Raw genomic sequence first — 14,068 nt, forward strand, 5'->3', positions numbered from 1 at the left:
TCCAACTCCGTTATTCTGCGTTCTGTAAGCCTCCTAGAAGCTTAGAACAGCGATTCCATTTTTAAAATTTTTTAAACAAGGGAAAGAATACACTGTCAATATTGGTAAACCATATACCTGCTGCTATTTTTTTTACCCGCTCTGAAAAGAAAATTTAAAGTCAGGGGGAGGAGTGGATATCCAAGATCCAGGTGTGGTTGTAACTACAACAAACCTCAGGCTTTATCCCCTTGCCAGTCCAATCTCTGCATACATCTTGTGTGTGTGTGTGTGTGTGTGTGTGTGTGTGTGTGTGTGTGTGTGTATTTACATATCTGCAGAAATACTATTCTTCTTAAAACCTGCACTTTCCGTTGGGGAGGGGGGAAAGAAAAGAATTACGTCCTGGGTTTCATCAATCAAAGGGGCTGTAAACTCATCCGGAAAAAATTCTGCTATGATTTTGCTTTATAACTTCCCCCTCTGGAGTCCATTCCTGATTTATCATATACAAAGGAGAAACATCTCTGAAGCATCCAACGGATGGGTCTTTTTCTGTATTACCCCCCCCCCCCACACACACACTTTTAACTGCAGGCAATGAGAAAGAAAACCCGAATTTCCAACATTGACTTTCTCCTGCCTGAATTAAAGCCGGATGATCTGTTATCAATTTACAACAACTTTCGTGCCGATAAAGCTTTCCTGGGGCTCACCGTCAATATGCCACGATGAAATTCTGCGTTCTGGGGGGCTGAGGATAACATACTGAAGTTGCCCTCGGCAAATCGATACCAGGGGGGAAAAACAGTCGGTTAAATTGGCCGTGGTGAGGACACAAATGGTCCAGTTTGGCATTTAATTTCCCAACGCAAGGCTTCTCCACTGTTGTGATTCAGGGTCAGCCTGTGGGTTTGGCAGTTGGGTCGGACGACGACTCAGAGGAGGAGGGGGGTGTTGAAGAACTTGCTGATGGCTTTGAGGCTCCGCAGAGCCCCCAGCCAGGCCCCTCCCACCTGGTGGAGACCCAGCTGTGTGAGCTTGACAGCGTGGATGAAGATGACCCACAGCTGGCCCTGTTCAAGGACGCCCGACGCAGGAGGCAGTCAATCAGGAGTAAACAGAGGAAGGCAATGGGGCTTCTCGGAAGGAGGGAGAGAGAAGCCACGCCCTGAACTCTTTATAAAGGACTTGTGTGGGGAGGGCTGGTTTGCTGAAAGCAACCGCTCAGATAGTGTTTCAAAGCTCCGGTATCTTGGTCATGTTTTGTTTGTTTTTGTAATAAATTTGGCAGACGTATTCCAGCCTCTTGCCGTCTGTAAAGGGGTTGCCTTTTCTGCAAGGCCGGTAGCAGGCTGGTACAGAACATCCACAAGGAGTGTGGATAGAAGAGGTTTCAGCCTCCCTTGTTGCCTTCGGGTAGGCCCGGATTCTTCTTCGTGGAATTTTTAATCGGCAGAATATTTGTATTTTTCTAGCCTGGGAGAAAATCCCCAGAGCTGCATTTCGCAATGGGGAAATAAGATTTACAACCACTGCAGCATCTCCGTGGGTTAGGTGATCAAAATTCAGACCCTTTGGCAACTAACTGACTCCCATTTGTGACGGTCGCAGCGTCCCCGGGGTCACGTGATCCCCTTTGGCGGCCTACTGAACAAGCAAAGCCAACGGAGGAAGCCAGATTCCTTTTACAGCCTTGTTGCCAGCTTCACAACTACGGTGATCCACTTAACTACTCTGGCGAGAACAACTGTCTTGCTTAGAAATGTAATTTTTTAGGGCTGGATTGTAAGCCGAGAGGTACCAGCAGGATTGTCTCTTTGGTAGTGAAAGACAGACCGAGAAAAAACAAGTGGATGATGGATGCCCTGTGGCATTCACAACTCAAACCGGACCTGAGCAGCTGCGTAGCAGGAAATCATAACGCCACAGAACGTGTGTGAGCGTTCTGCGTTCTCTGTTCTTAGGTGTGAACTTCAACTTTCCGAATTCTAGGTAGTGACCGCAGTGGCTTGTCACATGAGGTTTATGAAGTTCAGAGGAAGGCTGCCGAGATGGTAAGGGAGGGAGAAAGCAAGCTCTGAGAAGAAGAGTTGAAGTCATTCTCCAAAGCGCCTGAAGGCAGGAGAAGAAGCAATGGACGGAAACTCATCAAGGAGAGAAGCAACCTGGAACTAAGGAGAAACTTCTTGACAGTCAGAACAATTAACCAGTGGAACAACCTGCCTCCAGAAGTGGTGAATGCTCCAACACTGGAGGTTTTTAAGAAGAGACTGGACAGCCATTTGCCTGAAATGGTATAGGGTTTCCTGCCTGAGCAGGGGGTTGGACTGGAAGACCTCCAAGGTCCCTTCCAACATCATCATCACCATCATTATCTAGCCTAAAGAAAAGAAGAAATACGGGGAACATGATAGCAGTATTCCAGTATTTGACAAAGAAGAGGGCATCAAATTATTCACCAAAGCACGCAGAGGGCAGGACAAGAAACAACGGATGGAAACTAGCCAAGGAGAGAAGCAACCTGGAACTAAGGAGAAACGTCCTAACAGTGAGGACAATCAACCAGTGGAACAACCTGCCTCCAGAAGTTGTGGGTGCTCCAACACTGGAAGTTTCTAAGAAGAGATTGGACAACTATTTGGTTGAAATGGTACAGGAGTTCTTGCCCGAGCAAGGGGTTGGATTAGAAGACCTCTAAGGTCCCTTCCAACTCTGTTATTCTGTTATCTTTAGCCAACAGAACAGATGACCAACGAGATATATGATGATGGGAAGAGGCAGAGCATCACAAGTGCCTCAGAAAGTTGGCTCACAACCAAAATTACCCGGAAGGAGCTAAGGCAGAATAACATCACAACAGAGTTGAAAAGAACCTTGGTGGTCTTCTAGTCCAACCTCCTTATGCTCTTCTGGACAAATGGCTGTCCAATCTCCTCTTTAAAACCTCCTGTGATGGAGCACCCACAATTTCTGAAGGTCTCCATTCTTTCAAACCACAGGTAGTCCTCAACTTACGGCAGTTCGTTTAGTGACTGTTCAAAGTTACGACGACACTGGAAAAAGTGACTAACTACGGCTTTTCCCACTTACAGCGTTGCAGCCTCCCCGTGATCAAAACTCAGACGCTTGGCCACTGACTCGTATTTATGACCATTTGCCCTGTCCCGGGCTCAGATGATTTCCCCCTTTCGCAACCTTCTGACAAGGAAAGTTAATGGGGGAAAAGCCCGACCCACTTAACGACCGTGTTACTAACTTAACAACCGCAGTGATTCCCTTAACCAACGTGGCAAGGAAAGTGGTAAAATGGAGCAAGGCTCCCTTAACAAGTGTCTCACTTAGCAACGTCGCTTCAGGGATCAACTGTGGTCGCAAGTGGAGGACCACCTGAAGCGGCGCCCTCTTTCCAGACGTATCACCTAGTGATAACTGAGAAAGCGGCTGCATTAATTTGACAGAACATCCAGAAAGCCTTCCGGGCTTCAAAAATGAAAAGAATCCTTCTGAATATGAAATGGGTTGTGTGTGTGTGTGTGTTTTTTTAATAAACGTCCAATCTCCGAAAAAGTCACCCCCCTTGTACATTAATGCAATAATTAAAGGGTTAATTACATGGGCCATAAAAATAGGCTCTGTAATTTACGGTGCACACCCACTCCCTCTAATCCAGCCATAAATAAAAAAAAAAGGGGAGGGGGGTCAGAGATAAGGAAAAGCTGCAGGCCAGAAAGAAGCCAACTCGCCCTCTTTAATGGGTAGTTATATGACAGGCTTCCAGTCCGTTGGCAGTAAATCAGCAGCAACATCTTTTATAGAGTTAGGGTTTTATGGTGTCATTAACTTTCCTCCTTATACTGTATTTAAGGGATAATGAAATAAAAGTCAAGGGGAAGGATCAAAGGATGAGTCAGTGCTGAGTAAGGTAGAGGCAGACTCAAGAGAATTCCCTTTGCCCCACTCTCTCTTCCCAGGCTAACAGGGAGAGAGAATTAGAATTGGGGATGGAAGAAAGCCAAAAGATTCTGGTCAAGAATACACAAATGGTTAGAGAAAATGACAAAAAAAAACACAACAACCATAAAGATTATTAAGCCAGAATTATTTTTGTTAGGCCGAATTGTAGGAAACGATGAGAAAGAGCGTATAAATCTAATGTTACATACCGAGAATCGTACTCGTTCAACTTTGGAACAAGGAAGACTTAAGAACGGAGGAAGAGTTAATTAAAAAAAAAAATAGATTGTGCAGGAATGGATAGACTGACATTGAAAATGAAAGAAAGATTCGGTATACTTTAGAACTTGGGAAAGTCATAAATGACTAGAAAAACGAGATAAGAGAGAAAGGAAATTAACATGTATTCATTAGCAAGTTACATGTTGGAATCCAGACAACACGTTGCCGATAAAATATTAAGCATTTGTGACTATAAAAAAAATAATAAAAATATATATGGGGAAAAAAAGAATTGGGGATGGAAGTGAAAGGAGAGCTTAATTAATTAATTTATTTAATTAAATTTTTATACCGCCCTATTCCCAAAGGACTCAGGGCGGTTTACCGGGCAGCATAAAATACAATATAAAGATAGTATAAAATTAAAATAGATTAACTTAATTAAGCCCAGCAATTAAAACAATATTAAAAGCTAAAACCCCTTTAGTCCAGGCCTGATAGATCGAAAAACCAGGTTTTCAGATCCCGGCGAAATGAACGCAGATCGGGGGCCACCAACTTCCCTTGAACATTGCAGGTAAGTCCTCAAACTCACCACCGTTTGCTTTTAGTGACTGTTCAAAGTTACAACACAACCAAGAAAACTGACTTTTCACGACCAGTCCTCACATTTACGACTGTTCCAGCATCCCTGGGCCAGGGAAGATCATGTAAGGTGACCTGAGACACGGCAACCGTCGTAGATACATGCTGGTTTGCCACCTGCCCAAATTTTTGCAAATCTGATCCGGGGGATGCTGGAACAGTCATCATTGCAAGGACTCATTTTTATCCGAGCCGGTGTAATTTCGAACCGCTGCCAAACCGTTGTAAGTTGAGGACTCTCGTTATTTTGTTCACGTGGCGAGAATTAAGGTCTTCGGAAACTGGGATCGCGAATTGGCAAGCTTCAAATACCGTAATGTGGTCCAGATGGCCCTTGATTTACGGCCACAATTGAGCCCAAAACTTCTGTTGCTAAGTGAGACCTTTGTTAAGTGAGTTTTGCTCCATTTTACGACCTTTGTTGCCACAGTGGTTAAGTTAGACCAGGGGTGTCAAACTCAATTTCATGGAGGGCCACATCAGCATTGCGGTTGCCCTCAGGGGGCTGGGTAGGTAGGGCCAGGGTGGGCGTGGCCTACTGGGTGGGCATGGCTAGAGTGCGTATGGCCTACTGGGTGGGCGTGGCCTACTGGGTGGGCATGGCTAGAGTGCATATGGCCTACTGGGTGGGCGTGGCCAGCTCTACATCGTTCACATCAAGGGTGCCTAGGGGGGCCTGGGCAGGAGTGGGACAGATCTGAGGGTCTCTAGCAGGAGGAGGGTCTCTGGGCCAAGGCAGTGGGGGCCGTTCCCTCCCTGTTTCCAGGATGGCTTCACGGGCCACATGAAACCACTTCGCGGGCCGGATCTGGCCCCCGGGCCTTGTGTTTGGCATGTCTGAGTTAGACACACGCTTGTTAAGGGAATCTGGCTCCCCCCCCCCCAATTGGTTTTGCTTGTCAGAAGGTCGTAAAAGGGGATCACAAGATTCCGGGACACTGAAAACCATCCTAATTATGAGTCAAGTGCCAAGAGTCTGAATTTTGATCACGCCACCACGGTGATAAGGCAACATGTGTGAAAAACAGTCGTAGGTCCCCTTTTTTCAGGGCCGTGGCAACTTTAAATAGTCGCTAAATGGACAGCTGTAAGTCGAGAATTAATTCCATGGAGAGAATAGTAGAATAGAGTAGAGCTGGAAGGGACCTTGGAGGTCTTCTAGTCCAGACCCCTGCTCAAGCAGGAGAACCTGTACCATCTCAGACAAGAGACTGTCCAGTCTCTTCTTAAAAACCTCCAGGGATGGAGCGCCCACGATTTCTGGTGGCAAGCAGTTCCGCTGGTTAATTGTCCTCACTGTTGGGAAGTTTCTCCTTAATTCCCAGTTGCTTCTCTCTTTGGTCAGTTTCCAACCATGGTTTCGCGTCCTGCCCTCTGGTGCTTTGGTGAATAACGTGTCCCCCCCTCTTCTTTGTGGCAGCCCCTCAGATACTGGAACACTGCTATCATGTCACTCCTGTTTCTTCTTTTCTTTAGACTAGCCCAACCCAAGTCCCGTAGCCGTTCTCCGTATGTTTTGGTCTCCAGGGCTTGGATCATCTTGCCTGCAGAAAATGGATGGCTTAACTCTCAGCACCGTTAGCCACCAGGGAAAATCTGCCAAACCCCAAACAACCATCAACTAATCAGGGTTAGACCGTCCACGTCTCTCGCTGGGAACGAGGGATCTCCTTCTGTTCCTAGGCCGCTGGTCGCAAAGTTCCCTGCAATCTGAATCCCTCTAAACCCGATGCTGTGGGGCTTTGTGGGGGAAGCCCGCAACCTCGCCTCCCTTTGAACGATCGGGGCGTAAATCAAATGGGGTCCTTGACCGTTCAAGCGTCCTTTTGGTGGCCAGGATTTCCATCCGTGTTGAGCCAGGGCGGAGAGCAGAGACAGGTTTAGCAATGCTCTTTGAAAAGGGGAAAGGAAAGACGGAAGGAAGAGGGGAGACGCTGCGTAAAATGAGAAAATGGGTTAGGGCCCTGCTTCTTTATGCCTCCAAACCCGGCTAAATGAAAGGCAGCTTGCACGCACACGACATAACCATCAAGATGATAGTCTGCCATTACCGAGAATTGAACGGCGCCCATGCAACCTATGCCGCCTCCCAATTTCTCACAGGAAATGGGTTTTGCCGGTCTATTCGCATAATGAATGGAGATATAAAGTTGGTGGCGAAGAAGATGGGAGCCCTCTGGCTGGTTTAGCTCCAGTCTTTGAGTTATTTTATTTTATTTTTATTTTATTTTTTTAAGAAAGGGTGGGGAACTTTAGCAGAGAGGAGAGACGGGGGAAGCCACAGAAACGGGAGGCTGATTTCTTTGAGCGAGTTGGCATTAAAAGTTGTCATCAAGGAAGAAATGGGGAAGGGAAAGGAAGGGAAAGAGGACAAGGAGGAAAAGGGGAAGAGAAAGGGAAGTGGAAGTGAAGGGGCAGGAAGGAAGAAAGGGAGGGAGGGAGGGAAGGGGAAAGAAGAAAGAAAGAAAGAAAGAAAGAAAGAAAGAAAGAAAGAAAGAAAGAAAGAAAGAAAGAAGGAAGGAAGAAAGAAAGAAAGAAAGAAAGAAAGAAAGAAAGAAAGAAAGAAAGAAAGAAAGAAAGAAGAAGAAGGAAGGAAGGAAGGAAGGAAGGAAGGAAGGGAAGGAAGGAAGGAAGGAAGAAAGAAAGAAAGAAAGAAAGAAAGAAAGAAAGAAAGAGGAAGGAAGGAAGGAAGGAAGGAAGGAAGGAAGGAAGGAAGGAAGGAAGGAAGAAAGAAGAAAGAAAGAAAGAAAGAAAGAAAGAAAGAAAGAAAGAAAGAAAGAAAGAAAGAAAGAAATGCGAAGTGGAAAAACTGGAATACTGCATCCAGTTTTTAGTCACCAGAATGTAAAAAAGATGTTGTGACTCTAGAAAGAGTGCAGAGGAGAGTAACAAAGATGATCAGGGGACTGGAGGCTAAAACATACAGGGAACGGTTGCTGGAATTGGGTATGTGTAGTTTCATGAAGAGAAGGGTGAGGGGTGACATGATAGCAGTGTTCCAATATCTCAGGGGCTACCACAAAGAAGAGGGAGTCAATCTCTTCTCCAAAGCACCAGAAGGCAAGACGAGAAACAACAGATGGAAACTAATCAAGGAGAGAAGCAACCTAGAACTAAGGAGAATTTTTTTTTTTGCAGTGAGAACAATTAATCGGTGGAAGGACTTGCCTCCAGAAGTTGTAAGAGCTTCAATCCCTGGAGGTTTTCAAGAAGAGACTGGGCATAGCAGGGGGCTGGACTGGATGACCTTCAAGGTCCCTTTCAGCTCTATTCTGATGGATGGATGGATGGTTAATCAAGCAATGCCATCATTTCCCCATTGCTTAGATCTACATTCGGACTAAAACTGCATTCAACCATCCAAAGGATGAGCGGTGTGGAAAAAGGGGGAAAGAAATAAAAAAAACACACACCCTCAAGTGCTGCCCATATTTGAACTTTGACATTTTTCATGGCTGTTCTCCCAAGCATTAAGACAGAACGAGGAATGAGCTGTGCAAGGAGAAAATTTGCTACTGTCAAAGTTATTTAGTTATTCATTTACAAATAGGATGTGATGGAACTAAAGAAGGAGATAAGATTAACTGGCCTGCTATTAAAAAATATGCACACACGCAATCTCTGGTTGCAAATCTTTCTAATCAAGTTAGGGGTGGAGCGAAGGTAATTTTTACATATTAGGGAGATTCAGCCTTATTTTAATTAATAGAAGTCCAGGTTTTTAATTAGCAGTCAGGCTGGAGGGTTGACATGTATTGCCCTGTTCACCGCCCTGAGTCCTTCAGGAGAAGGGCGGTATACAAATAAAATTAATAATAATAAAATAATAATAATGTCTGTAGAAATAAGAGTTTATTTTAACAGGGTGTCCCCCCCACACACACACTTCCTTCTTTTAAATCATCTTATTATTTGCAAGAATCCGATTTCACATCAAGAATTGTAACTCTCCAAGCGAGGTTGGGAACATGCAAAACCTCCGCCTTGCTTGCTTTTAACCACTGAAGTTTATTTATGACGCTCGTCCTGAACTTTACAAAGAGTGTCTTTTCACGGATTAAAACCCTTTTTTGGGGGTGGGGGGTTTCGTTGGAAGAAGGAGGGGAAAAAAAAGACTTTCTCTCTTTCTCTTGCCTTTTCTATTTTTACTCTTTCATGGAAAAAAAGAAAGAAAGAAACCATGAAAAGGACGGCCATCCCCGCTGCACAGCTGTCCATCTCGTCTTCTCCACCCGGAAAAATTAAGGTTGTGTGTGTGTATTTCCCCCCCCCCTTCCCTGGGCTGCATTAAGCAGGGGGCCACCCCATAGCCCTGGTTCAGCCAGTGGAAATTATTTCGGAAGGTTTGGGAAGAAAAGGACTGCTGCGGTCTTTATCTTCTGCTACAAGATGGATGCACCATGGGGCCTGCTGCGGTGAACAGCAATTGCAACCCGTTGCTAGCGGCAACGGTCCGGGACGCAGCATGGGGCCGTATGGTGGATTTGGCTGCTGCTGCAGCGAAGAAGCCCTCACATTGGGGGGGAAATAAATAAGACTTTTCAGTCGGACAGGTCTCATGAGAGGATTTTTGACATAAAGGGCCTTTTGGGGAAAAAAAAAAAAGCTGGAATTGTCCGTCCTTGGGTAGCCTCCTGCTGAGCTATTAGCTTCTGTTACTAATTTGCAGTGCACGCAAAGAGGAAGAAACACCTGCAACCTCCTCCTCAGATGCATTGTGGGAAGAGTTTTTTTAAAAAAAAATAAAAATAAAAAGGAGAGGAGGAGGAATAAGAAGGAAAAAAAAGAAAGAAAGAGGAGACCTAACCCTTTCCACCAATAAGGGAAAGATGATTATCGGGCTATTATGTTGTTGTTGTTTTTGTATAAAGTCCATGGTTTGATTTTTTGAAAAAGTTTGATTTTTTGTTAAAAAAAAAAACTCAGAAAGACAAGGAGCGAGGGATGGAAACTGATCGAGGAGAGGAGCAAAACGGGAACGGAGGAGAAACTTCCTAACAGTGAGGACAATATTATTATTATTATTATTATTATTATTATTATTATTATTATTATTATTACATTATTAATTATATTATTATTAATTATATTAATAATAATAATAATTAATTATATTAGTATTAATAATAATAATTAATTATTACTATTAATTATATTATTATTAATTATTATTGATTATTATTATTATTATATTATATTATTATAATATTATTATTATATTATTATCATCATCATCATCATCATTTTGGTTTATATACCGCCCTATTCCCGAAGGACTCAGGGCGGTTTACAGGGCAAAATTTAAAAACAATACAATATAAAATTAAAATAAAATTAAATTAAGTATAGCCCCAAAACGTTGTGGGGGCTCCGTCACTGGAGGTTTTTAGAAAGAGACTGGACAGCCACTTGTCCGAAATGGTATCTCCTGCTCGAGCAGGGGGCTGGACTAGAAGACCCCCCCCCCGAAGGTCCCTCCCAGCTCTACTCTGATGGGACTGATTGACTCCGAAGTAGCAAGGAGGGTGCACCTATAAGCTGGAATTAACAGTTACTGCTACTACTAATAGTAACAGTAAGGGAAGAAGAGGCTGAAAATTTGTTTCGAAGTCGAGATGGGTGGGATAGGAGTCTAATAAATAAATAAATAAATAAATGATAAAGAAAGAAAGGAAGGAAGGAAGGAAGGAAGGAAGGAAGGAAGGAAGGAAGGAAGAAAGAAAGAAAGAAAGAAAGAAAGAAAGAAAGAAAGAAAGAAAGAAAGAAAGAAAGAAAGAAAGAAGGAAGGAAAAAGAATAAAGCCATCTACTTTAACTCAAGAGCACCGGCAGTTCTTGCCTTACAACCATTCGTTTAATGATCATCAGACATTACATCGGCGCTGGGAAAAGTGATGTGACCGTTTTTCACACTTATGACCGTTGCAGCCTCCCAAAATTCAGACTCTTGGCAACTGACTCGTATTTATGGCATTTGCAGCATCCCGGAGTCGTGTGCGACATTTTGACAAGCAAAGTCAATGGGGGAGCAGGATCCACTTAACAACCGAGGCAAGAATGGTCGTAAAAATGGGGCAAAACTCATTAAGTAATAACTGTCTCGCTTAGCAACAGAAAGAAATGTGGGGCTCAGTTGTGGTCAGGGACCCCCTGTTATCGGTCAGATGAGGCTTTGTTTTTAATTTTTATTTTTTTTATCCTCTTTGCCTCCAAAGAGTGGAAGCAACAAACATTCCGTCGGCCGAAACGTTTGGCTAGAGTCAAGTTTATTAGGAACAGGGCTTTAAAATTAAGGCTCAATCTCTGTGTTTAACTCTTTTTTTTTAGCTTCTCTTAATTCCACCATCTGGAAACAATATTAATCTGGAACTGAAGTTTTAAAAGTTGTTCGCTGGCTAAAAGCAAAAGAGGAAAAATGAGAAAAGGTTGGTTGGCTGATCTTTTTTTTTTTTACTTACTTGTTGCTTTTTAAAAAAAAAAACACGCCACAACTTAGGGCAGGAAATTCCTAACAAATTGCACATTAAAGTGGCTGGGCCTGAGGGCCATTCATAATAATAGTCTTTGGTGCCTGCTGGCTAAATCAATTTTATGCATGGGAGCCATGGAGAGACATCCAGGCAAAGAGTGCCGTTGTTGTTTTTTTCCCCCTGGATTAAGGACGGAGCTGACATGCGTATTAATGGTTGGGCATAATATGAGTGATCCAACTTCTCCAGAAGCCAGTGGGAAGTTTCTTGGAATAAGTTGCTTCATCTTCTGCCGTTGATGTCTAAAAATGGAACACGGTCGTCCACAGATGCGTGTTTTTTAAGACAAAGGTTTTGCGGAGCGGGTTTGCGCAAGGGGTCCTCCTGTGTCTCCTGAAGAAATACCAGCCTTCCACACGAGCGTAGTTGAAGAATTTCTCTAGCAGCCAAGACTCCCTTGGCTATGTCTGGCCAAGCTCTATAATGGGAGGAAAATATTTGACAAATACTCACACATGCAGCAAGGAGCAGTTGCCACTCGTTTCGGAAGAGACAGCAGAGGGAGCAGACTCTGGCGCAAGGATGCCAGCACAATCACACAAGCACACTGGGAGGGGGAGGACAAAAAAAACACACACCCCTCTTGGGAGACCATTTGGGGGGAAAAAAAGCTGGTGATAGGACTAATCAGAAAGATCGCCAGGGAGAGAGAGAGAGAGAGTTTAGATTGCACTTCAGTCTGGAAGAGAGACAGATGGCCTTCATGGGACTCTGGCAGCCCTGGATATTTGTGGATTAGGCTCATTCAAGATGTCAGCTGGCAGAAGCGGAAATCAGAAAACCCGCTTTAGAAACCGTTTATTAGAGAAGACAGAGGAAGCGGGCCAATCAGCCTGGGAAGGAGATGCCGGTCTAAAATTCAAGAGGATTTTGCTCAGGTGACCTACAAGGATTCCTTTGCTCCTTCAAAAGGGGTACCTCCTTATTGCTGGACACACACACACCCCTCAATGTTTTTACTTTCTTCCTTTGCACCCACCGAGAGAGAAAGAGGATGGAAGTTCTTCTCCTTCCAGCTAAGGGGACAAGGAAAGCCTTATGATGTTCTTTAGTTGTGTCATGAAACATCTGCAAGGAAGCCACCAAGCTCAGAGAGCTCCAAGGATCCCCACAGTGTAACTCCTCCTCCTCCTCCCCACCTCCTCCTCCTCCTTCCCCCCAAAACCCCACTCCCTTCTAACACTGAAGATGTAAACTAGTTGTGTCATGAAACATCTGCAAGGAAGCCACCAAGCTCAGAGAGCACCAAGGATCCCCACAGTGTAACTCCTCCTCCTCCTCCTTCTCCTCCTCCTCCTCCTCCCAAGCCCCACTCCTTTCTAACCCTGAAGATGTTAACTAGTTGGGTCATGAGACATCTGCAAAGAAACAACCAAGCTCAGAAAGCACCAAAGACCCCACAGTTCAACTCCAAGCGACAAGTATTCCCTTTTGTCAAAATCCTACTGGAACAGCCAATAGTTTTTCTAGCTCTGTGTGACATTGACCAACCATGAACCCTTGAATTCTCTCAAGCGTGGATAGGAGAAAGCTGTATCACAGTTGATCCTCAACAACTGATGTTTCAAGTGCAAGACTGCGATTCAGGAGACAAATGCAGTCATCTATTGTCAAGTGCAGTGACCTTGAAAAGTATTTCTGCAGAGGCCCATGTTCCAAGAGCATCAACTGAAGCATCAAAGATGGTGTGTGTGTGTGTGTGGGGGGGGGAAACAAATGAAAGGGACAAGTCCAGGTCAATAGAAGACAAGTACAATTTAGCCACTCTTGGTAAGGAAGGAATCTGAGCTGAATGCTGAAAGATTGTTGAGAAAAAGATTGTTGCAAAAAAAAAAAAAAAACTTGATTTGGGGATCCGGAGGTGCAGTAAGAAGCATCAAGGAGGCCTAACAAGAATTAAATACTTTTCTACTATTTACAGAATTACAGAATATCAAAGCTGGAAGAGACTTTGGAGGTCATCTAGTCCAACCCCCCGCACAGGCAGGAAACCCTATACCAGGGGTCAGCAACCTGAAACAGTGAAAGAGCCACTCGGAACCGGTTCCCTCACAAAAGGAAAAACTGGGAGCCGCAAAAAAATGTGTGCACATGCGCGTACATGCGCGCATGCGCAGAACAGGGTTTGACTGAAGAGTGGAGCCAAGGCGAGATATGCACCTACCCTGCATATTTGAATTGATTGGTTGAACTTTTTTAGTCCCACTTTTTTTTTTTTTGGACTGCACATGGCAGAGGACTGGGAGCCGCAGGAGACGGCTGAAAGAGCCGCATGCGGCTCCGGAACCGCGGGTTGCAGACCTGTGCCCTATCCCATTTCAGACACATGGTTGTCCAATCTCTTCTTAAAAACTTCCCGTGTTGGAGCACACACAACTTCTGGAGGCAAGCAGTTCCACTGGTTAATTGTTCTGTCGGGAAATTCCTCCTTAGTTCTAGGTTGCTTCTCTCCTTGATTGGTTTCCCTCCGTTGCTTCTTGTCCCGCCTTCAGGGGCCTTGGAGAATAGGTCAATTCCTTCCTCTTTGGGGCAGCCCCTCAAATACTGGAATACTGCTATCCTGTCACCTCTGTTCTTTCTTTTCATTAAATTAGACATAGCCAATTCTAGCAACTGTTCTTTATATGTTTTAGTCCCCTAATCACTGTTGTTGCTCTTCTCTGCACTCTTTCTACAGTCTCAATATCTTTTTTATAACTTGGGAGATCAAAACTGGATGCAGTATTCCAAGTGTGG

General features: G+C 44.4%; 1 protein-coding gene across 1 annotated transcript in view; it reads right to left on the reverse strand.

The window, feature by feature from the left end:
* FBRSL1 (fibrosin like 1) overlaps positions 1 to 14,068 on the reverse strand; it is a 504,421-nt gene that overhangs the window by 261,362 nt on the left and 228,991 nt on the right.

Source organism: Vipera ursinii, assembly GCF_947247035.1.
Source record: "Vipera ursinii genome assembly, chromosome: 14".
Taxonomy (NCBI): domain Eukaryota; kingdom Metazoa; phylum Chordata; class Lepidosauria; order Squamata; family Viperidae; genus Vipera; species Vipera ursinii.